Consider the following 24,649-nt stretch of genomic DNA (forward strand, 5'->3'; position numbering starts at 1 on the left):
CAGCAAATAATTTACAAAAATTACACGTTGTGCACAAACCTCAAGCGAGTCGCCTCTTGGCCTCGATTCGGTTCCTCGGGTTCTGTCCCGGTATTCTTTTCCACTGAAACACACAATTTCATAGTGTTTCAGTACCATAACTTAGCATAAATCCAAAAATAAATTTAACTTCACTTTTACCTAGCTCTAACGTGTTAAATTCAACGTTCTTGAAATTTTGTGTTTCGAGTTACTATTCACTATACTATTCAAGTCAAATTGTTGACTTTCTAAGGCTTAATAGGTATGGGAATTCCAACTTTACCCACATACCACATTTTGGTCACTAAATTTGTTGGTTTTGGTTGTTTTCTAAAAATTTAGGTCTTTTAGGCAAAATTGCCAATTTTCAGTTTTGGAGCCCTAAGTTGCATTATTCCATTGGTCACTTTACTGTTGGAATTTGGCAAAACTTTCTTCATAGAAAATGTTTCCTATTGTCTTAAGTTTATTCTCCTTTTTGAATCACCCCAATTGGAGTTTTGTAGCTCAAGTTATAGCTAAAATACAGTTACTGTTCATGCTGCAGAACTAAAATAATCTTTATGCAAAACTAAAATCACATTTATTCAAAAATTTGACTGAACATGAGAATTAAGTACAAATCATGCATTATGAGATTTTAATCCCAAACAATTTCATTTTGAAGGATCAAATCACATTTCACAAAACCCACAGTTAGTTCATGCCATTCGAAACAAATAGAATCTCAATAGCCAGAGGCAAAAGAGAAATCATGTCATAAGGCTAGCTAGCTCAAATATATGGATATCCATTCACATCCTCTTCTACTGGCACACCTCAACACTTCTCCAGAGAAGGAATCAAAATTCGAAACTAATTACCCCCACTAGTCGCGCTAGTGAGGTGTTCAAATATATGGCCATGATACTGTGGTTTCAAAACTTATCTTAACAATTTGCTAAACATTGTCATTTTAAATATACACAATAACTTTCAACAATTTCGATTAAAGCATCATAAATAATGCCTCAATTCACTTTTTCAAATTATTCAAAACAATATGCAGCAAATAATTTACAAAAATTACACGTTGTGCACAAACCTCAAGCGAGTCGCCTCTTGGCCTCGATTTGGTTCCTCGAGTTCTGTCCCGATATTCTTTTCCACTGAAACACACAATTTCACAGTGTTTCAGTACCATAACTTAGCATAAATCCAAAAATAAATTCAACTTCACTTTTACCTAGCTCTAACGTGTTAAATTCAACGTTCTTGAAATTTTGTGTTTCGAGTTACTATTCACTATACTATTCAAGTCAAATTGTTGACTTTCTAAGGCTTAATAGGTATGGGAATTCCAACTTTACCCACATACCACATTTTGGTCACTAAATTTGTTGGTTTTGGTTGTTTTCTAAAAATTTAGGTCTTTTAGGCAAAATTGCCAATTTTCAGTTTTGGAGCCCTAAGTTGCATTATTCCATTAGTCACTTTACTGTTGGAATTTGGCAAAACTTTCTTCATAGAAAATGTTTCCTATTGTCTTAAGTTTATTCTCCTTTTTGAATCACCCCAATTGGAGTTTTGTAGCTCAAGTTATAGCTAAAATACAGTTACTGTTCATGCTGCAGAATTTGGTTGTGCAGATTTATTGATCCAACTTCGTTCAGCAATTTGATCAAGTTAAGTCCATAATTTGGTCTAATTTTCTTTATATGAAATGTTCTACTATGTCTTAGGTTTCCATCGGTTTAAGAATCACCTAAATCGGACTTTTTTAGAGAGAGTTATAGCTATTGAAACTTTACTGTTCATATGGCAAATCTGCAGTTATGCAGGTTAAGTGACTCAACTTTGCTCAGTAATTTGATTGGGTTAATGGAATAATTTTGGTTTGTGCTCTCCATGAAAGTTTTAGGTATATATCTCATCTAACCACTGGTAAAATTTCAGGTCGTTTTGACCTGCCTATCTCAAGTTATGACCAAATGAACAAACACTGTTCATTTGGTCAATTTATACAGGGCAGCCTGCAATTTTCCAACTTTGGTCAATTTATTCACCAGGTTTTAGTCACTTTTTGGGCATGCTTCCTAAATGAAAATTGTGTCATTTAGTGCCTATTTTCATTCCCAATTGGTCCCATACCAATTGGACTTGTAAAATTCCATTTTTGATCCCTCAAAGTTGACTTTTGGTCATGGTGCATACCCAATCCGAATTTGGCTTTGATTCAAACACGTCTAACACACTTAATTAGGTCACAAATGACCATTTCTCACCTTAAACTATGTCAAAGACATCATTTAGCACTTCATCACATTTTTGGTCTTTAAACCCTAATGTTCAAAACCCTAATTCATGTCATTTATTGCATTTAGCTAATTAAACACTTATAAACATGCTCCCTTAACTCAATTAAGCTTCCTAACATGTTTAGCTCAAAAAAATTTATACTTTGTCCAACCAAACTCTAGCTATCCAAAATTCTATATAATCCCTCAACAATTTTCTTTCCATTTTAAGTTTATTTACAAGCTCAATAAGTTAGAAATGTAAGAATCAAACTCAAATTATCAAATTTGATTACTAACCTTTTATGTAGAATGTCTTTTTCTTCAAAACTTCTTCCTTTCTTTTTCTTTTTGTTGTCAAGCTCCTTTCCAAGTGACTAGAATAAGTTTTTGTGAAGCAAGTATGGGAGAAGTTGAGGTTTAGTGAGGGTTTCAAAGCTTGAAGATAAGCTTTAATGGAGTTTGCAATGGTGAGGAGAGAGAGAGTGTGTGAGGGCAGCAAGCTTGGTGGAAGAAGACTTTGATTTTTATTTTTCTTTTGTTTTGTTTTGTTTTTATCCTTATAGAAGACCCAAAAATCCCGATTAAATAAATATATTAAGTATTGTTTTTATGGCATCATGCATGATGTCATCACCTTTTAACTTTTCTATTTTCTTTTTTTTTTTTCTATTTATTTTTTTCTATTAGTTCTTTAATTTAATTCTCGATTCTGAAATTTTCTTTTCTCCGATTTTATTTGACAGTTAGGTCAGGAGTCAGCTCTCGGGGTCAATTGACCAAATTGCCCCTCGCCGGTTCTTCCTGGTTTGCAATTAATTTCATAATTATTTAACTGGCTTAACAATTCTTTTTCATGATTTTCTCTTTTCCACTGTGTTTATAAGGGTCCTCAGGACTGCAGCGTCACATTTTACGATTCGAAATTTGAGTTTAAAATGACTTCGCTGTCGGTCCCGAGAAGGTCAACTATCACTGTGACTCTCGGCTAGTTTAACTTCTTATGTTTCGTTTTTCTTGTTTATACTTAACTAATTGGACATTACTAATTATTTGTGTTTATGGCTTCTCTAGTTTTCTTAAGTGTGGTTTTAATCTTCTTAATTGTCTGGACTGACTCCGGTCACCGGAACAGTGAAATATACCAGGCTATGCAAATGGGGGTGTTATAATTCTCCCCCCCCCCTAAATAAATTTCGTCTCAAAATTTTACCTAGTATCAATCTCTGAACAGCTGTGGGTGCTGTCTCCTCATGTCCTCCTCTCGTTCCCAAGTAGCCTCCTGGCCCGAATGATGGTTCCACAGCACTTTTACCAACGGTATCTATTTGTTCCATAGCTGTTTCACCTCCTAAGCCAGAATCTGTATGGGTTCTTCTTCATATGTGAGGTCTGGATTCACTTCAATTTCTTCCACTGGTAGTACATGAGATGGGTCTAATCGATACCTCCTCAGCATAGACAAATGGAAGACATTATGTATCTTCTCCAACTCTGGAGGTAGTGTCAAACGATATGCCAAATGACCCACTCTTTCCAGAACCTCATATGGCCCAATGAAATGAGGACTCAATTTCCCCTTTCTGCCGAATCTCATAATTCTCTTCCAAGGAGAAACTTTGAGGAAAACTTTCTCACCCACTGCATACTCAATATCCCTTCTCTTCAGATCAATGTAGGATTTCTGACGGTCTGATGCAGTCTTAAGTTGATCTCTGATCACTCTGATCTTCTCCTCAGTCTGCTGAACAATTTCGGGTCCAATCATCTTTTTTTCACCCACGTCATCCCAACACAACGGGGTTCTACATTTTCTACCATACAAAGCTTCATATGGAGGCATCCTAATGCTTGATTGGTAGCTGTTGTTATAAGCAAACTCAATCAAAGGCAAGTGTGTATCCCAACAGCCCTCAAATTCAATCACACAAGCTCGTAGCATGTCCTCCAAGAACTGAATTACCCTCTCAGACTGGCTATCTGTCTGTGGGTGGAATGCAGTACTGAAGTTCAATCTAGTTCCTAGGGCTCTCTAAAGACTACCCCAAAATCTAGAAGTGAACCTAGGATCTCTGTCTGATACGATGGATACTGGCACTCCATGCAATCTCACAATCTCATCAATGTACAATTTGGCCAATCTTTCTAAACTGTAGTCCATCCAAACTGGCAGAAAATGAGCAGACTTGGTTAGTTTGTCAACAATGACCCATACTGCATCATGACTCTTCTGTGTCCTCGGAAGTCCCATCACAAAATCCATTGTTATTCTCTCCCATTTCCACTCTAGTACTGGTAATGGATGTAACAACCTAGCGGGTACTTGATGCTCTGCCTTTACTTGCTGACAAGTTAGGCATTTGGAAACAAACTCTGCCACATCTCTTTTCATACCCATCCACCAGTAATGCTCCTTTAGCCCCCTATACATTTTTGTGCTACCAGGGTGCATGGCAAAAGGAGACTCATGTGCTTCCTTCAAAATGATCTGCCTTAAATCAACATCATTAGGAACACACATTCTTCCCTGGTGTAGCAATGGACCATCATCTCTGATTGAGAATTCTGGTTTCTTGCCCTGCCAGACTTCTTCCAACAGCTTCTGATACCTTTCATCATTCTGAGCAGCCATTCTGATCTGATCAATCAACACTGGCTGTACATGCCATGCAATTGCTGTCTGCCCATCATCATTAATCTCTAAACTAGCATGCAATGATCTTAACTCATGTACCAAAGACAAAGGAGTAACCCATAGACTTGCCATGGTCTTGTGACTTAAGGCATCAGCCACAACATTAGCTTTCCCTGGCTGATAGTTTATTAAACAATCATAGTCTTTTATCAACTCTAACCATCTCCTCTGTCTTAAATTCAGCTCTTTCTGGGTGCCCAAATACTTCAAACTCTTATGATCTATGTAGATGTAACACTTTTCCCCATACAAATAGTGCCTCTAGATCTTAAGAGCAAACACAATAGCTGCAAGCTCTAAATCATGTGTCGGATAGTTCCTCTCATGCGGTTTTAGCTGGCGTGATGCATAGCCAATGACATTTCGATCTTGCATCAATACACAGCCTAACCCATTGTGAAAAGCATCACTGTAAACTGTGTATTCTTTACCCGGAGTAGGTAAAGTAAGGACTGGAGCTTCAGTCAAACATTTCTTCAATTCATCAAAACTCTGTTGGCATTTATCCATTCACTGAAATTTTACATCTTTTCTAAGCAGCTTGGTCAATGGAGATGCCAACATGGAGAATCCCTTCACAAACCGACGGTAGTATCCAGCTAAACTCAGAAAACTGCGAATTTCTGTGACATTTCTGGGTGGCCTCCAATTAAGGATAGCTTCAATCTTATTTAGATCTACCTTAATGCCCTCTTCTGATACTACATGCCCCAAGAAAGATATTTCTTTCAGCCAAAATTCACATTTCGACAATTTGGCATATAGTTGTTTCTCCCTCAAAGTTTGCAGTACAATGCGCAGATGTCTATCATGCTCTTCTCCATTCCTCGAATAGACCAATATATCATCTATGAATACCACAACAAACTAGTCGAGGTATGGTCTGAAGATAGTGTTCATCAGATCCATAAAAGCAGCCGGAGCATTAGTTAACCCGAATGGCATAACCAAAAACTCATAATGGCCATAGCGGGTTCTAAAGGCAGTTTTAGCAATACTCTGCTATTGTACTTTTAGCTGATAATAATCTGATCTTAGGTCAATTTTGGAGAACACAGCTGCACCCCTCAACTGATCAAACAAGTCATCAATACGGGGCAATGGGTATCTATTCTTTATTGTCACCTTATTCAACTGCCGATAATCAATACACAAGTGGAGAGTGCCATCCTTCTACTTAACAAACAAAGACTGCACTCCCAAGGTGACACACTCTGGCGGATATTTCCCTTGTCAAGCAATTCTTGCAACTGCACTTTCAACTCTTTCAATTCTGCAGGTGCCATTATATATGGCGTTATGGAGATTGGGTCCACACCAGGCATAACATCAATCTCAAACTGCACCCCTCTTTCTAGAGGTAATCCTGGCAATTCATCAGGAAACACATTCGGAAAGTCACATACAGTAGGGATGTCCCTTAGTGCTGGGCTCCCCACTTGGGTGTCTATCATATGTGCCAAATATGCTTCACACCTCTTTCTGATCATCCTTCTGGCTAGTGCAGCCGAAATGATGTTTGATGGCAGTAAATGCCTCTCCCCGTGTATTACCACATCACTGTACAAAGGGAGACCAAAAGTGATTGTCTTCAGTCTACAGTCAATCATGGCATGATGCCTGGCTAACCAATCCATGCCCAAGATGATATCATACTCTCTGAAGGGCATTTCAATCAAGTCTGATAGGAAAACATGTCCTTGGATCACCAAAGGACAGTCTCTATCGATTCTATTGACCCGGACCTCTTGTCCTAATGGACTAGTTACTAGCACTTCAAAACCCATTTGCACACATGGAACAACAAGTGAACTGACTATGCTAGCACTAACATATGAATGGGTTGAACCTGAATCAAATAACACAAATACATCTTGCTCAGAGATAGAGAATGTACCAGCTACAACATTAGAAGTCTCAGCCTCTTCTCGCTGTCTCATTGAATAAACCCTGACTGAAGCACTCCCTTGTAACACCCCTATTTGTATAGCCAAGTATATTTCACTATTCCGGTGACCGATGTTGGTCTGGACAATTAAGGAGATTAGAACCACACTTAAGACAACTAGAGAAGCCATAAACACAAATAATTAGTAATGTTCAATTAGTTGAGTATAAATAAGAAAAACAGAACAGAAGAAGTTAAACGAGCTGAGAGTCACAACGATGGGTGACCTTCTCGGAAACAACTGCGAAGTCATTTTAAACTCAAATTTCGAACCGTAAAAAGTGACGCTGCGGTCCTTAGGACCCTTATAGACACAGTGGAAAAGAGAAAATCATGAAAAAGAACTGTTAAGCCAGTTAAATAATTAGGTCAGGGAGCCGGAAGAAATATGGAATTATTTGCAAACTGGGTTGAACCGGCGAAGGGCAATTTCGTCAATTGACCCCGAGAGCTGACTCCTGACCTAACTGTCAAATAAAATCGGAGAAAAGAAAACTTCAGGATCGAGAATTAAATTAAAGAACTAATAGAAAAAAAAAGAAGAGAAAATAAAAAAGTTAAAAAAGTGTAGGAAGATGACATCATGCATGATATCATGCACGATGCCATAAGTCATATAATTAATAAATTAATTAAATGAATTTTTGGTGTCTTCCATAAGACAAAATAAATAAAAGAAAGGTAAAAAAAAAAATTTCATTGTCTTCTTCTTCCCTTCCAAGACCTTTTCTCTCTCCCTTAGCTCTCTCTCTCAAACTCCATTAGAGCTCTTAAGTCAAGCTTCATAAACCTTCAATCCCACCATAAAAACCTTACTCTCCAACATTAAATCTTGTAGTTAGACCTAGATAAGGAGCTTGACAACAAAAAGAAAAAGAAAGGAAGGAGTTTTGAAGAGGGAGAAATTCAAAAATAAAAAGGTTAGTAAGCAAACTTGATTTTAGTTTGATTTCTACATTTTTAACTTACTGAACTTGTAAATAAATTTTAAATAAAAGAAAAATTTGTTGAGGGACCATGAGTGAAATTCGGCCAGCATGTGTATAGGGGTATATTTGCATGGTTTGACAGATTTAATACATATGTGAGCTTGTTTGAGATGAAGAAACATGTATGTATGCATGGAATCAATCAAATGCAACAATTTAGTGTGGTTAGGGTTTGGATACTTAGGGTTTAGAGACAAAAAATGTGAAGAAGTGATAAATGATGTCTTTGACATAGTTTAAGGAAAGAAATGGTCATTTGTGACCTAATTAAGTGTGTTAGAAGTGTTTGAATCAAAGTCAAATTCGGATTGGGTATGCACCATGACCAAAAGTCAACTTTGAGGGACCAAAATGGAATTTTACAAGTCCAATGGATATGGGACCAATTGGGGATGAAAATAGGCACTAAATGACACAATTTTCATTTAGGAAGCCTACCCAAAAAGTGACTAAAACCTAGTGAACAAAGTGGCTGAAGTTGGAAAATCGCAGGCTGCCTCTGCACAAACTGACCAAATGAACAGTGTTTGTTCATTTGGTCATAACTCGAGCTAGGTAGGTCAAAATGATCTGAAATTTTACCAGTAATTAGATAAGATATATATCTAAAACTTTTATGAATAACACCAACCCAAATTATGCCATTAACCCAATCAAAATACTGAGCAAAGTTGGTGACCTGAATCTGCAGAACTGCAGATTGGCATATGAACAGTAAAGTTTTAATGGCTATAACTCTCTCTAGAAAACTCAGATTTAGGCGATTCTTGAACCGATGGAAACCTAAGACATAGTAGAACATTTCATATGAAGAAAATTAGACCAAATTATGGACCTAACTTGATCAAATTGCTGAACGAAGTTGGAATCAATAATCTGCCAGAATAAAATTCTGCAGCATGAACAGTAAACATAATTTGCTTATAACTTGAGCTAAAAAACTCCAATTGGGGTGATTCAAAAAGGAGAATAAACTTAAGACAATAAGGAACATTTTCTATGAAGAAAGTTTTGCCAAATTCCAACAGTAAACTGACCAATGAAATAGTACAATTAGAGACACCAAAATTGAAAATTTGGCAATTTTGCCTAAAAGGCCTAAGTTTTGAGAAAATGACCAAAACCAACAAGTTTAGTGACCAAAATGTGGTATGTAGGTGAAGTTGGAATTCCCATACCTATTAAGCCTTAGAAATTCAATAATTTGACTTGAATAGTGCAGTGAATAGCAACCCGAAACACAAAATTTCAAGAACGTCGAATTTAGCACGTTAGAGCTAGGTAAAAGTGAAGTTAAATTTATTATTGGATTTATGCTAAGTTATGGTACTAAAACACTGTGAAATTGTGTGTTTCAGTGGAAAAGAATACCGGGACAGAACCCGAGGAGTCGAGTCAAGGCCAACAGGTGACTCGTTTGAGGTTTGTGCACAATGTATACTTTTTATAATCATCTTTTGCATACTGTTTTGAATAATGTGAAATATTGAATTATGGCATTCTTATGATGTTTTGATTTAAATTGTTGAAAGTTATTATGTATATTGAAATGACAATGTTTAGCAAATTGTTAAGATAAGTTTTGAAACCACAGTGTCATGACCATATATTTGAATACCTCACTAGCACGACTAGTGGAGGTAATTAGTTTCGAATTTTGATTCCTTCTCTGGAGAAGTGTTGAGGTGTGCCAGTAAAAGAGGATGTGAATGGATATCCATATATTTGAGCTAGCTAGCCTTGTGATGTGATTTCTCTTTAGCCTCTGGCTATTGAGATTCTATTTGTTTCGAATGGCATGATCTAACTGTGGGTTTTATGAAACGTGTTTTGATACTTCGAAATGAACTTGGTTTGCATTAAAATTTCATAATTCATGTTTTATGTTTAATGCTCATATTTAGTCAAATTTTTGAATAAATGTGATTTATATTCTGCATAAAAATTATTTTAGTATGTTGTGCACCACTGAGTCCTAGTACTCAGCGATAGCTTCTATTGCTGTCGCAGATACGGAGACTAGAAGAGCAGCAGACTGAGCTGCTAAGGATTGAGGATCTTCCTGTTTTGAAGCTATCGGGTATAATTTATACCCTAATTGTAAATATTTCTTTTGATGCATGTATTGCATATAAATGTATGGACATGTAAATGGGTCTTGAGCACTTGTACAAAAATTTGTATGAAGTTTGTAATAAAGTTTAGTTTGTGTTTCTTTTGATATAAATTTGTAAGGATGTGTATAAATTATTTTGTCTTTAATGAAATATGAGTGGAACCATTTTATTTAATTTAAATGAAATGTATTGCTAGTATGCTGAGGATTATTGAATTTTGAACTTGAGAAATTTATTGAAATGATTGTGAAATTGATTGAGTTTGATTGTGAAATTGAAGTAGTGGTTGAGAAAAATTTTTAGAAGTGCTTTTTACAGGTATTTGAAGAACTGTTTTCTCAAAATACAGAGAGAACTCTGTCAAAATTTTTATAAAATTTGCGTAAAAATAAAATGGGCCAAAAATATTAACTAGTTTTAAATTTTAACTAAATGTTTTAAGTACTTATTAGAAAATGCTCACCACTTATCAAAAATAAGAAAATTATTTTAAAATCCCTTGTAGGGTACTTAATGAGTTATCGGTAGGTGAAGTTCGGTAGTTCATTAGGTATTCTACGTGATCATGTTATGCCTTACAGAGGGGTAAGGTGTGACATGTTTTAGTGGTATCAGAGCAAAATTTGAAGTATGTTTTAAATTGTGAATTTGTGTCTTTTCTTTGTTAAGTATAACTGCTCAATGTCCATAATTGTTACATACAGTGCATTACATCATGAATATGAACTAACGGAGGGAAATCTCCATGTGTTACTTGTTCAGGAGATACCCTAACTTCAGCCTGAAATGGAAAAAGGGGATCGCTCAGTTGAGCAGTCTGTTGAAGCTGAGGCACAAGGGGAAGCCCTAGCTTTACCGAATGTCGATGGAGTCGATAGCACCCATAAATGCCGCAGATTCCACTGCCTGGTTTACAGATGGCGGCAATGTTTCAATAAATGGCTAGGGGTATGCTGCTCAAGCTCCACCCCAACCACATGGCACAACCACCGCCTCGGCGAACGGTATGTTAAGTTATTATATTATGGGGCTGCAGAATTTAAGGGTACAGTGGACCCTTTGGAGGAAGAGCAATGGCTTGAAAGAATGGGCCAGTATTTAAGAAGTGCCGCCAAGATGAACAAGTTTGAATACTCGTGTCGCCATACTGCAAGGGATGCATATGATTGGTGGAAGACCATCCCCACGGCTTGGTTGAACCACGGTGCTAACACAGGATGACTTCATCGGAGAATTGAGACAAATACATCCCGGATGCATATGTTGATCGAAGCGCAAGAATTTTGAGTTTGAAACAAGGAAATCGATCAGTGGCAGAGTATGAGAGGGAGTTCTCCCGCCTGAGTCACTATGCGGGGAGTCTCCTTACTACCAGCAAGGCAAGGTGCAAGAGATTTGAGACGGGTTTGAAGCCCAGCATAAGGATGCAAGTTGTGGGATTTCGACACAGTAACTTCTCAGAGCTTATGTCTCAAGCACTTGAACTGGAGAGAATTGAATCAGAAGCAACCCCAGTGAAAGAAAAATCAGAAAAAGCTGAGAAATCAGAAAAAGACAAGGGGGAAAAATCAGTTGAACAGAGTTCTGGTGCTACCTCTGGAAAAAGAAAGAAGTTTAGTGGACCCAGCAGGGGTTGAGGTGGAAGATTTGGTAGGGGCTGATTCTCCGCAGAGACCCCTAGGTGCAGTCGACGATCGGCGAGGTTCACATTGCCGCGCTGTGATACTTGTGACAAGATTCATGGGGGAGAGTGTTATTGGGCCACTGGAGCCTGCTTTAACTGTGGAGGCAAGGGTCATTTAGCAAGAGACTGCACTAGTGCTCCGTCTCCAAGATATGGTCCAACTCCTACTACTGCCGAGGGATCTATTCAGAGTCCTGCTCCCAGAGGCTCACAGTCTATTGGCAGAGGAAGAGGCAGAGGTAGAGGCACTACTTGACGATCGAGCCGCGATTGGTCAGTCAGGACAAGGAAGTGCTTCAACCAGAATCTACACAATGAGATAGCGAGAAGAGGCTGAGACTTCTGATGTGGTAGCTGGTATATTCTCTATCTCTGATCAAGAAGTATTTGTATTGTTTGATCCGGGTTCAACCCATTCATATGTTAGTGCTAGCATAGTCAGTTCACTTGCTGTTCCATGTGTGCAAATGGGTTTTGAAGTGCTAGTAACTAATCCGTTAGGACAAGAGGTCCGGGTCAACAGAATCTATAGAGACTATCCTTTGGTGATCCAAGGACATGTTTTCCTATCAGACTTGATTGAAATGCCCTTCAGAGAGTATAATATCATCTTGGGCATGGATTAGTTAGCCAGGCATCACGCCATGATTGACTGTAGACTGAAGACAGTCACTTTTGGTCTCCCTCTGTACGGTGATGTGGTAATACACGGGGAGAGGCATTTACTGCCATCAAATATCATTTCAGCTGCACTGGCTAGAAAAATGATTAGGAAAGGGTGTGAGACGTACTTGGCACATGTGATAGACACCCAAGTGGGTAGTCCAGCATTGAGGGACATCCCTACTGTATGTGACTTTCTGGATGTATTTCCTGATGAATTGCCAGGATTACCTCCAGAAAGAGAGGTGCAGTTTGAGATTAATGTTATGCCTAGTGTGGACCCAATCTCTATAACCCCATATAGAATGGCACCTGCAGAATTGAAAGAGTTGAAAGTGCAGTTGCAAGAATTGCTTGACAAGGGCTTTATCCGCCCTAGTGTGTCACCTTGGGGAGCGCCAGTGTTGTTTGTAAAGAAGAAAGATGACACTCTCCATTTGTGTATTGATTATCGGCAGTTGAATAAGTGACAATAAAGAACAGATATCCATTGCCCCGCATTGATGACTTGTTTGATCAGTTGAGGGCTGCAGCTGTGTTCTCCAAAATTGACATGAGATCAGGTTATTATTAGCTGAAAGTACAAGAGCAGAGTATTCCTAAAACTGCCTTCAGAACCCGCTATGGCCATTATGAGTTTTTGGTTATGCCATTCGGGTTAACTAATGCTCCGGCTGCTTTTATGGATCTGATGAATATTATCTTCAGACCATACCTCGACCAGTTTGTTGTGGTATTCATAGATGATATATTGGTCTATTCGAGGAATGCAGAAGAGCATGATAGACATCTGCGGATTGTACTACAGACTTTGAGGGAGAAACAGCTATATGCCAAATTGTCAAAGTGTGAATTTTGGCTGAAAGAAATATCTTTCTTGGGGCATATAGTATCAGAAGAGGGCATTAAAGTAGATCCAAGTAAGATTGAAGCTGTCCTTAATTGGAGGCCACCCAGAAATGTCACAGAAATTCATAGTTTTCTGGGTTTAGCTGGATACTACCATAGATTTGTAAAGGGATTCTCCATGTTGGCATCTCCATTGATCAAGCTGCTTAGAAAAGATGTAAAATTTCATTGGACGGACAAATGCCAGCAGAGTTTTGATGAATTGAAGAGATGTTTGACTGAAGCTCCAGTCCTTACTTTACCTACTCCAGGTAAAGAATATACAGTATATAGTGATGCTTCTCATAATGGGTTAAGCTGTGTATTGATGCAAGATCGAAATGTCATTGCCTATGCATCACGCCAGCTAAAACCGCATGAGAGGAATTATCCAACACATGATTTGGAGCTTGCAGCTATTGTGTTTGCTCTTAAGATCTGGAGACACTATTTGTATGGGGAAAAGTGTTACATCTATACAGATCATAAGAGTTTGAAGTATTTGGGAACCTAGAAAGAGTTGAATTTGAGACAGAGGAGATGGTTAGAGTTGATAAAAGACTATGATTGTCTGATAGACTATCAGCCAGGGAAAGCAAATGTTGTGGCTGACGCCTTAAGTTGTAAGACTATGGCAAGTCTACGGGTTACTCCTTTGTCTTTGGTACTTGAGTTGAGATCATTACATGCCAGCTTAGAGATTAATGATGATGGCAGACAGTAGTTGCATGGCATGTACAGCCAGTGTTGATTGATCAGATTAGAATGATTGCTCAGAATGATCAGAAGTATCAGAAGCTGTTGGAAGAAGTCTGGCAGGGTAAGAAACTAGAATTCTCAATCAGAAATGATGGTCTACTGCTACACCAGGGCAGAATGTGTTTTCCTAATGATGTTGATTTAAGGCAGATCATTTTGAAGGAAGCACATGAGTCTCCTTTTACCATGCACCTTGGTGGCACAAAAATGTATAGAGGGCTAAAGGAGCATTACTGGTGGATGGGTATGAAAAGAGATGTGGCAGAGTTTGTATCCAAATGCCTAACTTGTCAGCAAGTAAAAGCAGAGCATCAAGTACCCACTGGGTTGTTACATCCACTACCAGTACCATAATGGAAATGGGAGAGAATAACAATGGATTTTGTGATGGGACTTCCGAGGACACAGAAGAGTCATGATGCGGTTTGGGTCATTGTTGACAGGCTGACCAAGTCTACTCATTTTCTGCCACTTCGGATGGACTACAGCTTAGAAAGATTGGCCAAGTTGTACATTGATGAGATTGTAAGACTGCATGGAGTGCCATTATCCATCGTGTCAGACAGAGATCCTAGGTTCACTTCTAGATTCTAGGGTAGTCTTCAGAGAGCCCTAGGAACTAGATTGAACTTCAGTACGACATTCCACCTACAGACAGATGGCCAGTCTGAGAGGGTAATTCAGATCTTGGAGGACATGCTACGGGCTTGTGTGATTGAATTTGAAGGCAGTTGGGATACACACTTGCCTTTGATTGAGTTTGCTTACAACAACAGCTACCAATCAAGCATTGGGATGCCTCTATATGAAGCTTTGTATGGCAGAAAATGTAGAATCCCATTGTGTTGGGATGACGTGGGTGAAAGAAAGATGATTGGACCCGAAATTGTTCAACAAACTGAAGAGAAAATCAGGGTGATTCGAGATCGACTTAAGATCGCATCGGCCGTCGAAGTCCTACATTGATCTGAAAAGAAGGGATATTGAGTATGCAGTGGGTGAGAAAGTTTTCCTCAAGGTTTCTCCTTGGAAGAGAATTATGAGATTCGACAGAAAGGGAAAACTGAGTCCTCGTTTAATTGGGCCATATGAGGTTCTGGAAAGAGTGGGTCCTTTGGCATATCAGTTGGCACTACCTCCAGAGTTGGAGAAGATACATAATGTTTTCCATGTGTCTATGTTGAGGAGGTACCGATCAGACCCATCTCATGTATTACTAGTAGAGAAAATTGAAGTGAATCCAGACCTCACATATGAAGAAGAACCCATAGAGATTCTGGCTTATGAGGTGAAGCAGCTACGGAACAAGCAGATACCATTGGTGAAAGTGCTGTGGAACCATCATTCGAGCAAGGAGGCTACTTGGGAATGAGAGGAGGACATGAGGAGACAACACCCACAGCTGTTCAGAGATTGATACCAGGTAAAATTTTAAGGGGGGGAGAATTGTAACACCCCTATTTGTATAGCCAGGTATATTTTACTGTTCCGGTGACCGGTGTCGGTCCGGACAATTAAGGAGATTAGAACCACACTTAAGACAACTAGAGAAGCCATAAACACAAATAATTAGTAATGTTCAATTAGTTGAGTATAAATAAGAAAAACAGAACATAAGAAGTTAAACGAGCTGAGACTCAAAACGATGGGTGACCTTCTCGGGAACAACTGCGAAGTCGTTTAAACTCAAATTTCGAACCGTAAAAAGTGATGCTGCGGTCCTTAGGACCCTTATAGACACAGTGGAAAAGAGAAAATCATGAAAAAGAACTGTTAAGCCAGTCAAATAATTAGGTTAGGGAGCCGGAAGAAATATGGAATTATTTGCAAACCGGGTTGAACCGGCAAAGGGCAATTTGGTCAATTGACCCCGAGAGCTGACTCCTGACCTAACTGTCAAATAAAATCGGAGAAAAGAAAACTTCGGGATCGAGAATTAAATTAAAGAACTAATAGAAAAAAAAAGAAGAGAAAATAAAAAAGTTAAAAAAGTGTAGGAAGATGACATCATGCATGATGCCATAAGTCATATAATTAATATATTAATTAAATGAATTTTTGGGGTCTTCCATAAGACAAAATAAATAAAAGAAAGGAAAAAAAAATTTCATTGTCTTCTTCTTCCCTTCCAAGATGTTTTCTCTCGCCCTTAGCTCTCTCTCTCACACTCCATTAGAGCTCTTAAGTCAAGCTTCATAAACCTTCAATCCCACCATAAAAACCTTACTCTCCAACATTAAATCTTGTAGTTAGACCTAGATAAGGAGCTTGACAACAAAAAGAAAAAGAAAGGAAGGAGTTTTGAAGAGGGAGAAATTCAAAAAAAAAAAAGGTTAGTAAGCAAACTTGATGATTTTAGTTTGATTTCTACATTTTTAACTTATTAAACTTGTAAATAAATTTTAAATAAAAGAAAATTTTGTTGAGGGACCATGAGTGAAATTCGGCCAGCATGTGTATAGGGGTATATTTGCATGGTTTGATAGATTTAAATACATATGTGAGCTTGTTTGAGATGAAGAAACATGTATGTATGCATGGAATCAATCAAATGCAACAATTTAGTGTGGTTAGGGTTTGGATACTTAGGGTTTAGAGACCAAAAATGTGACGAAGTGCTAAATGATGTCTTTGACATAGTTTAAGGAAAGAAATGGTTATTTGTGACCTAATTAAGTGTGTTAGAAGTGTTTGAATCAAAGTTAAATTCGGATTGGGTATGCACCATGACCAAAAGTCAACTTTGAGGGACCAAAATGGAATTTTACAAGTCCAATGGATATGGGACCAATTGGGGATGAAAATAGGCACTAAATGACACAATTTTCATTTAGGAAGCCTGCCCAAAAAGTGACTAAAACCTAGTGAACAAAGTGGCCGAAGTTGGAAAATCGCAGGCTGCCTCTGCACAAACTGACCAAATGAATAGTATTTGTTCATTTGGTCATAACTCGAGCTAGGCAGGTCAAAATGACTTGAAAATTTACCAGTAATTAGATAAGATATAGATCTAAAACTTTTATGGAGAACACCAACCCAAATTATGCCATTAACCCAATCAAAATACTGAGCAAAGTTGGTGACCTGAATCTGCAGAACTGCAGATTGCCATATGAACAGTAAAGTTTCAATGGCTATAACTCTCTCTAGAAATTCTTGAATCGATGAAAACCTAAGACATAGTAGAACATTTCATATGAAGAAAATTAGACCAAATTATGGACCTAAATTGATCAAATTGCTGAACGAAGTTGGAATCAATAATCTGCCAGAATAAAATTCTGCAGCATGAACAGTAAATATAATTTACTTATAACTTGAGCTACAAAACTCTAATTGGGGTGATTCAAAAAGGAGAATAAACTTAAGACAATAAGGAACATTTTCTATGAAGAAAGTTTTGCCAAATTCAAACAGTAAACTGACCAACGAAATAGTACAATTAGGGACACCAAAATTAAAAATTTGGCAATTTTGCCCAAAAGGCCTAAGTTTTGAGAAAATGACCAAAACCAACAAGTTTAGTGACCAAAATGTGGTATGTGGGTGAAGTTGGAATTCCCATACCTATTAAGCCTTAGAAAGTCAATAATTTGACTTGAATAGTGCAGTGAATAGTAACCCGAAACACAAAATTTCAAGAACGTCGAATTTAGCACGTTAGAGCTAGGTAAAAGTGAAGTTAAATTTATTATTGGATTTATGCTAAGTTATGGTACTAAAACACTATGAAATTATGTGTTTCAGTGGAAAAGAATACCGGGACAGAACCCGAGGAGTCGAGTCAAGGCCAACAGGTGACTCGTTTGAGATTTGTGCACAACGTATACTTTTTATAATCATCTTTTGCATACTGTTTTGAATAATGTGAAATATTGAATTATGGCATTCTTATGATGTTTTGATTTAAATTGTTGAAAGTTATTATGTATATTGAAATGACAATGTTTAGCAAATTGTTAAGATAAGTTTTGAAACCACAGTGTCATGACCATATATTTGAACACCTCACTAGCACGACTAGTGGAGGTAATTAGTTTCGAATTTTGATTCCTTCTCTGGAGAAGTGTTGAGGTGTGCCAGTAGAAGAGGATGTGAATGGATATCCATATATTTGAGCTAGCTAGCCTTGTGATGTGATTTCTCTTTAGCCTCTGGCTATTGAGATTCTATTTGTTTCGAATGGCATGATCTAACTGTGGGTTTTATGAAACGTGTTTTGATACTTCGAAATGAACTTGGTTTGCATTAAAATTTCATAATTCATGTTTTGTGTTTAATGCTCATGTTTAGTCAAATTTTTGAATAAATGTGATTTATATTCTGCATAAAGATTATTTTAGTATGTTGTGCACCACTGAGTCCTAGTACTCAGCGATAGCTTCTATTGCTGTCGCAGATACGGAGACTGGGAGAGCAGCAGATTGAGCTGCTAAGGATTGAGGATCTTCCTGTTTTGAAGCTATCGGGTATAATTTATACCCTAATTGTAAATATTTCTTTTGATGCATGTATTGCATATAAATGTATGGACATGTAAATGGGTCTTGAGCAGCTTATACAAAAATTTGTATGAAGTTTGTAATAAAGTTTAGTTTGTGTTTCTTTTGATATAAATTTGTAAGGATGTGTATAAATTATTTTGTCTTTAATGAAATATGAGTGAAACTATTTTATTTAATTTAAATGAAATGTATTGCTAGTATGCTGAGGATTATTGAATTTTGAACTTGAGAAATTTATTGAAATGATTGTGAAATTGATTGAGTTTGATTGTGAAATTGAAGTAGTGGTTGAGAAAAATTTTTGGAAGTGCTTTTTACATGTATTTGAAGAACTGTTTTTTCAAAATACAGAGGGAACTTTGTCAAAATTTTTATAAAATTTGCGTGAAAATAAAATGGGCCAAAAATATTAATTAGTTTTAAATTTTAACTAAATGTTTTAATTACTTATTAGAAAATGCTCACCACTTATCAAAAATAAGAAAATTATTTTAAAATCCCTTGTAGGGTACTTAATGAGTTATCGGTAGGTGAAGTTCGGTAGTTTATTAGGTATTCTACGGGATCATGTTATGCCTTATAGAGGGGTAAGGTGTGACATCCCTTGTGTCGACTGACCAATTGTGCCTTGACTTCCTGAAGCAGTGCCTCTACCTTTGCCTCTTCCTCTGCCATCTGGCTGTGAACCTTTAGGAGCAGGACTCTGAATAGATCCCTCGGCAGTAGTAGGAGCTGGACCATATCTCGGAGACGGAGCACTAGTACAGTCTCTTGCTAAATGACCCTTGCCTCTGCAGTTAAAGCAGGCTCCAGTGGCCCAATAACATTGCCCCCTATGAATCTTGCCACAAGTCTCACAGGGGCAGGCAAAATGTGAACCCCTGCTCGATTGCTGACTAGACCTAGGGGTCTCTGTCCAGAGAATCGGCCCCTACCAAATCTTCCACCTCGACCCCAGCTGGGTCCACTAAATTTCTTCTTCTTCCCAGAAGTTCCACCAGAACTATGTTCTACTGGCTTTTCCCCCTTTTCTTTTTCTGATTTTTCGGCTCTCTCTGATTTTTCTTTCACTGGGGTTGCTTCTGATTCAATTCTCTCCAGCTCAAGTGCTTTAGACATAAGCTCTAAGAAGTTGCTGTGTCGGAATCCCACAACTTGCATCCTTATACTGGGCTTTAAACCCGTCTCAAATCTCTTCCACCTTGCCTTGCTGATAGGAAGGAGACTCCCTGCATAGTGACTTAAGTGGGAGAACTCCCTCTCATTCTCTGCCACCGATCTATTCCCTTCATTCAAACTTAAAAATTCTTGCAGTTTCTGATCAACATATGCATCTAGGATGTATTTCTGTCTAAATTCTCTGATGAAGTCATCCCAAGTTAGCACTGGTGGTTCAGCCAAGCTGTGGGGGATGGTCTTCCACCAATCATACGCATCCCCTTGCAGTAGAGATACAGAATACTCAAACTTCAGTTCGTCATGGCAGTGCAGCTTCTTAAATACTCTATCCATTCTTTCGAGCCATTGCTCTGCCTCTAAAGGGTCCACTGTACCCTTAAATTCTGCAGCCCCATACTTCAGTAATTTATCATACTGTCTGGCTGGAGGCAGTGGTTGTGTCACAGGTGTCTGGGGTGGAGCTTGAGCAGGCATACCCCCAGCCATTTGTTGAAACATCGCAGCCATCTGCTGTGCAAACTGTGCAGGAAACTGCGGCATTTGCGGGGCTGGTGCTACTGATCCACTGACATTCGGTAAAGCTGGGGCTTCCCCTTGTGCCTCAGCTTCAACAGATTGCTCGACTGAGCGATCTCCTTCTTTCATTTCAATTTGAAGTTAGGGTATCTCCTGAATAAGTAACACAAGGAGATTTCCCTTCGTTAGTTCATATTCATGATGTAATGCACTATATGTAACAAATATGGACATTGAGCAGTTGTATTTAACAAAGAAAAGACATAAATTCTCAAGTTAAAACATACTTCAAAAATTTGCTCTGATACCACTAAAACATGTCACACCTTACCCCTCTGTAAGGCATAACATGATCCCGTAGAATACCTAATAAACTACCAAACTTCACTTACCGATAACTCATTAAGTACCCTACAAGAGATTTTAAAACAATTTTCTTACTTTTGACAAGTGGTGAGCACTTTCTAATAGGTATGTAAAACATTTGATTAAAAGTAAATCTAGTTAATATTTTTGGTCCATTTTATTTTTCCGCAAATTTTATAAAAATTTTGACAGAGTTCTATCTGTATTTTGAGAAACCAGTTCTTCAAATATCTGTAAAAAGCACTTCTAAAAATTTTTCTCAACAATTACTTCAATTTCACAGTCAAACTCAATCCATTTCAACAACTCCACAATCATTTCATTAGAGACAAAACAATTTATATACATCCTTACAAAATTTACATCAAAAGAAATATAAACTAAACTTTATTACAAACTTCATACAAATTTTGTACAAGCTGCTCAAGACCCATTTTACATGTCCATACATTTATGTGCAATACATACATCAAAATAAATATTTACAATTAGGGTATAAATTATGTGACACCCCTTACCCGTGTACAGTATACCCGAGTAAGTAATGCCACACGGTGTACCGGCACACTCTAATATTCCTCAATTAATTTATATCATGCTTTTGCATATAATTTATGAAATACAATTTATTTAAGCCATTTATCAAAAGTATTATTCATTTAAGGTTCCGAAAATTTTAAAGAAAATCCGGCGGAGTACCGGCTAAAAATGGAGAAAACGTTCTTGAACTGTGAAAACACTTCCAAATAATTTTCAAACAAACCCAACTTCAATTCATCAACAGAGTCTCAATATCAAAAACTCAACAATATTTCTCAATTTCAGTTCTCAATAGCCTTTTCATTTCTCAAACATCCATTTCTCAGGGTTCTCATATATATAAATAACAATTAAAAGCTCAAATTACTTCCATACATAACCATAAATCTTTATTATTTACATGAACCTCAAAATACATTACATAATCCCAAATACATATGACAAAATAAAAATTTAATTACAAAATGACAAAATGACACCTAGTGCCCTACCAATGCACTGCAGGTAACGAGGTGACGAGGACACAGTGCAGAACTGCAGAACAGACTCACCCAGTCTGTGGTCTACTGGGCTCACGATCAGGATCTCCAGTACCTACGCGTGGCAAAAGCAACGCGCTAAGCAATAATGCTTAGTGGTGCAATAATATAATAAAAGAAAATAGCAAGAAAATAAATGTGTATAAAATGTGTATGCTTTCTTTGTTTGGTATTGGTATATTCATTATTTCATTAACTTTGTTCACTTTTATTCATTTGGTTGCCCCAAGTAACCTACACTAGACGACTGGACTGGATAACGGGTAATCTGGCACTGGGTACCTAGTACCTCGGGCCGTCACACCATCGGTCACATATGCATCTCCCGGTGTGCAACAGAATAGCTAACAAGCTGTAAATAATATCAGGCACAAGGCCAAGTCTCAATACAAAGTCAGAATGGCTAAAAGCCATGAAATCACAGAATGGCATATTGCCATGTGCGATCGCTAATCGAACCCTATTGGCATGCCAAACTATCCAAACTAATCTTGTTAGGTATACTAGGGCATTTGAAACTTTTAAATTCTTCAATTTGTAAATTTCATGTTTTGGTGTTACTATTCACCTCATTGGTCAACAAAAATGTTGACTTTTGGATAGAAAATATGTTCATTGACTTTGGCACTCCCAACATACCACATTTGGTGTTTAAAACTTGTTGGCATTAAGTGTTAATACCATTTCAAAGTGTAACCCAACACAAATAGAATTTTCAGTTTTGGTGAGTCAACTTCACTATTCCATTGGACACTGTTACTGTGAGAATTTGAAGAAATGTAAAACATGAAAGTTGTTCCTTATTTTGTCTAGTTGAATTTCCTTTTTTGAATCACTCCATTTGGAGCTTTGTAGCTCCAGATATGGTCCAAAAACCACAGCTGGCCGGATTACCATTCTGCAGAAAATACCATATCTACTGATATAGAATGTGAACTTCCACTACCATTTGGGTTAGGTTCTGGCCATAATTTGGGGTAGGTTCCTTCATGAAAGTTGTTTGTCTATGTCTTATTGCTGTAAAAATTTCAGGTCAATTGACCATATCTACAGTGAATTATGGCCAAATGAACAGCCATCGCTCATTTGGTCAATTCTGAGAACGATTCAGTGGTATCCGGATTGGGGCTAAGTTTTGGTCCTCTTGCTTTGGTCTTTTGGGCATGGTTTCTTCAGCAAAAATGTGCCATTATAAGCCTAGTTTCATGTCCAATTGGCCAAACACCAATTAGACTAACACAGCCCAAGTTATGACAGTGCAAATGGACTGAATTTTTAGTCCCTATGCTGCTGTCCTAGGGCAGCCTGCAACCTCATTTTGGAATCCTATTTTTCAGTCCATTTGGTGGTCAAATTACCTAAAATGGTCACTAATTGACCATTAAAATGTTCTCTAACAATTTCCTAAGCCAAGTCACATTTTCACCTTTCCAAACCCTAATGTCCAACTAAATTTACTCATAACCTTAATTAACATACTTAGTTTAATGTCCATGTATATTAATACCTTAACCATCATTTCTAGCCACTCTAATTTTATTAAAACAATCAACCTCATACTTCCATAGGGCTGCCGAAAATTTAAGGTACCATAACACATGTAATTTACTTCAATTCCTTAAAATTTCTTAGCTCAAAATGATGTTCTAACTAGGATTAAAAGAAGGAGAATGAAATTGTAGCACTAACCTTGAGTGGCAGAATTTTCCAAGTTAAATCTTCACTTTCCTTCACTTTCTAGGCAGCCAAACACTTTCCCAAGAGATGTGGTTAGGTTTTAATGAAAGGGTTTAGAGTTTAGTGGAGTAAAATCAATGAGAATTGAAGAAAGAGATGAAAAAAATTTTTTCATGGGAGAGGGAGACTTGATTTTGGCCATGGAGAAGTGAAATGAAGAAGATGGCTGTTTTTATTTTGTTTTTATCTCATTTTAGTTCATTTTTATCTCTTTTATTAATTTGTCAAATTTTGATTGGTGGAGCTTTTTAAATTGCATCACCATATGTCATAAATGGGCATTTTTATGGATTTTTCTTTTCTTTTCATCACTACTCAATTTCAATTTAATTTCTAGTAATGTTTATTCATATTTTATGTTATATTAATTATTTACTCAACTGGACAAGTCGGCCAAAAATCACCTCGGAAGGCGAAATGACCAAAATGCCCTCCGTTTGGCTTAACGGGTCAAAATTGTCTGTACCGATTGAAAAATTTTTCTAGGTATTTTCTTGGCATTCTAATGCCATGGGAACCTCAATAACCCTTCTCTGGAGTCCCAAAAATTATTTTATAATTTTTCCCCCGGGTCTAAGGCTCCTCGTTGCGAGAACCGCAACTTCCCTCTGGTTACTCATCGCTAGGGCACCGGTTCGTTTAACTTGGTTGTATTTTATTTCTAAAATTTTTACCAAATTTTTCTTATTAATATTTGAGTTAATTATGGTTCCTGACTTAAGTTTAATTATTTTTCCGGACGTTCTAGTTATCCGGACCGACACCGGTCACCGGAACAGGAGAATGTACGGAATGATTACCGGGAGGGTGTTACAAATTATACTCGATAACTTCAAGCTGATAGCTCCTCACACCTCAGCAGCTCAGTCTGCTGCTCCTCTAGTCTCTGTATCTGCAACAGCAATAGAAGCTATCGTTGAGTACTAGGACTCAATGGTGCACAACATACTAAAATAATCTTTATGCAAAACTAAAATCACATTTATTCAAAAATTTGACTGAACACGAGAATTAAGTACTGATGTCCCAAAATATGTCCAAGAGGTGGGTGAATTGGACTTTAAAAACAATTTTCGGTTCTTGCTCAAAACCTTTGAAAATTGCAGCTAGGTTCAACTCAATTTACTAATGTGAAATATGACCAATACAACTCTATTGACAAGTTGATTCAAAGTTAGCCTATATGCAATCAGTATACTGATCTAACAAATTATATCAGCATTCAAC

The sequence above is a fragment of the Hevea brasiliensis genome, chromosome 8 (genome assembly GCF_030052815.1).
Source record: "Hevea brasiliensis isolate MT/VB/25A 57/8 chromosome 8, ASM3005281v1, whole genome shotgun sequence".
NCBI lineage: Eukaryota > Viridiplantae > Streptophyta > Magnoliopsida > Malpighiales > Euphorbiaceae > Hevea > Hevea brasiliensis.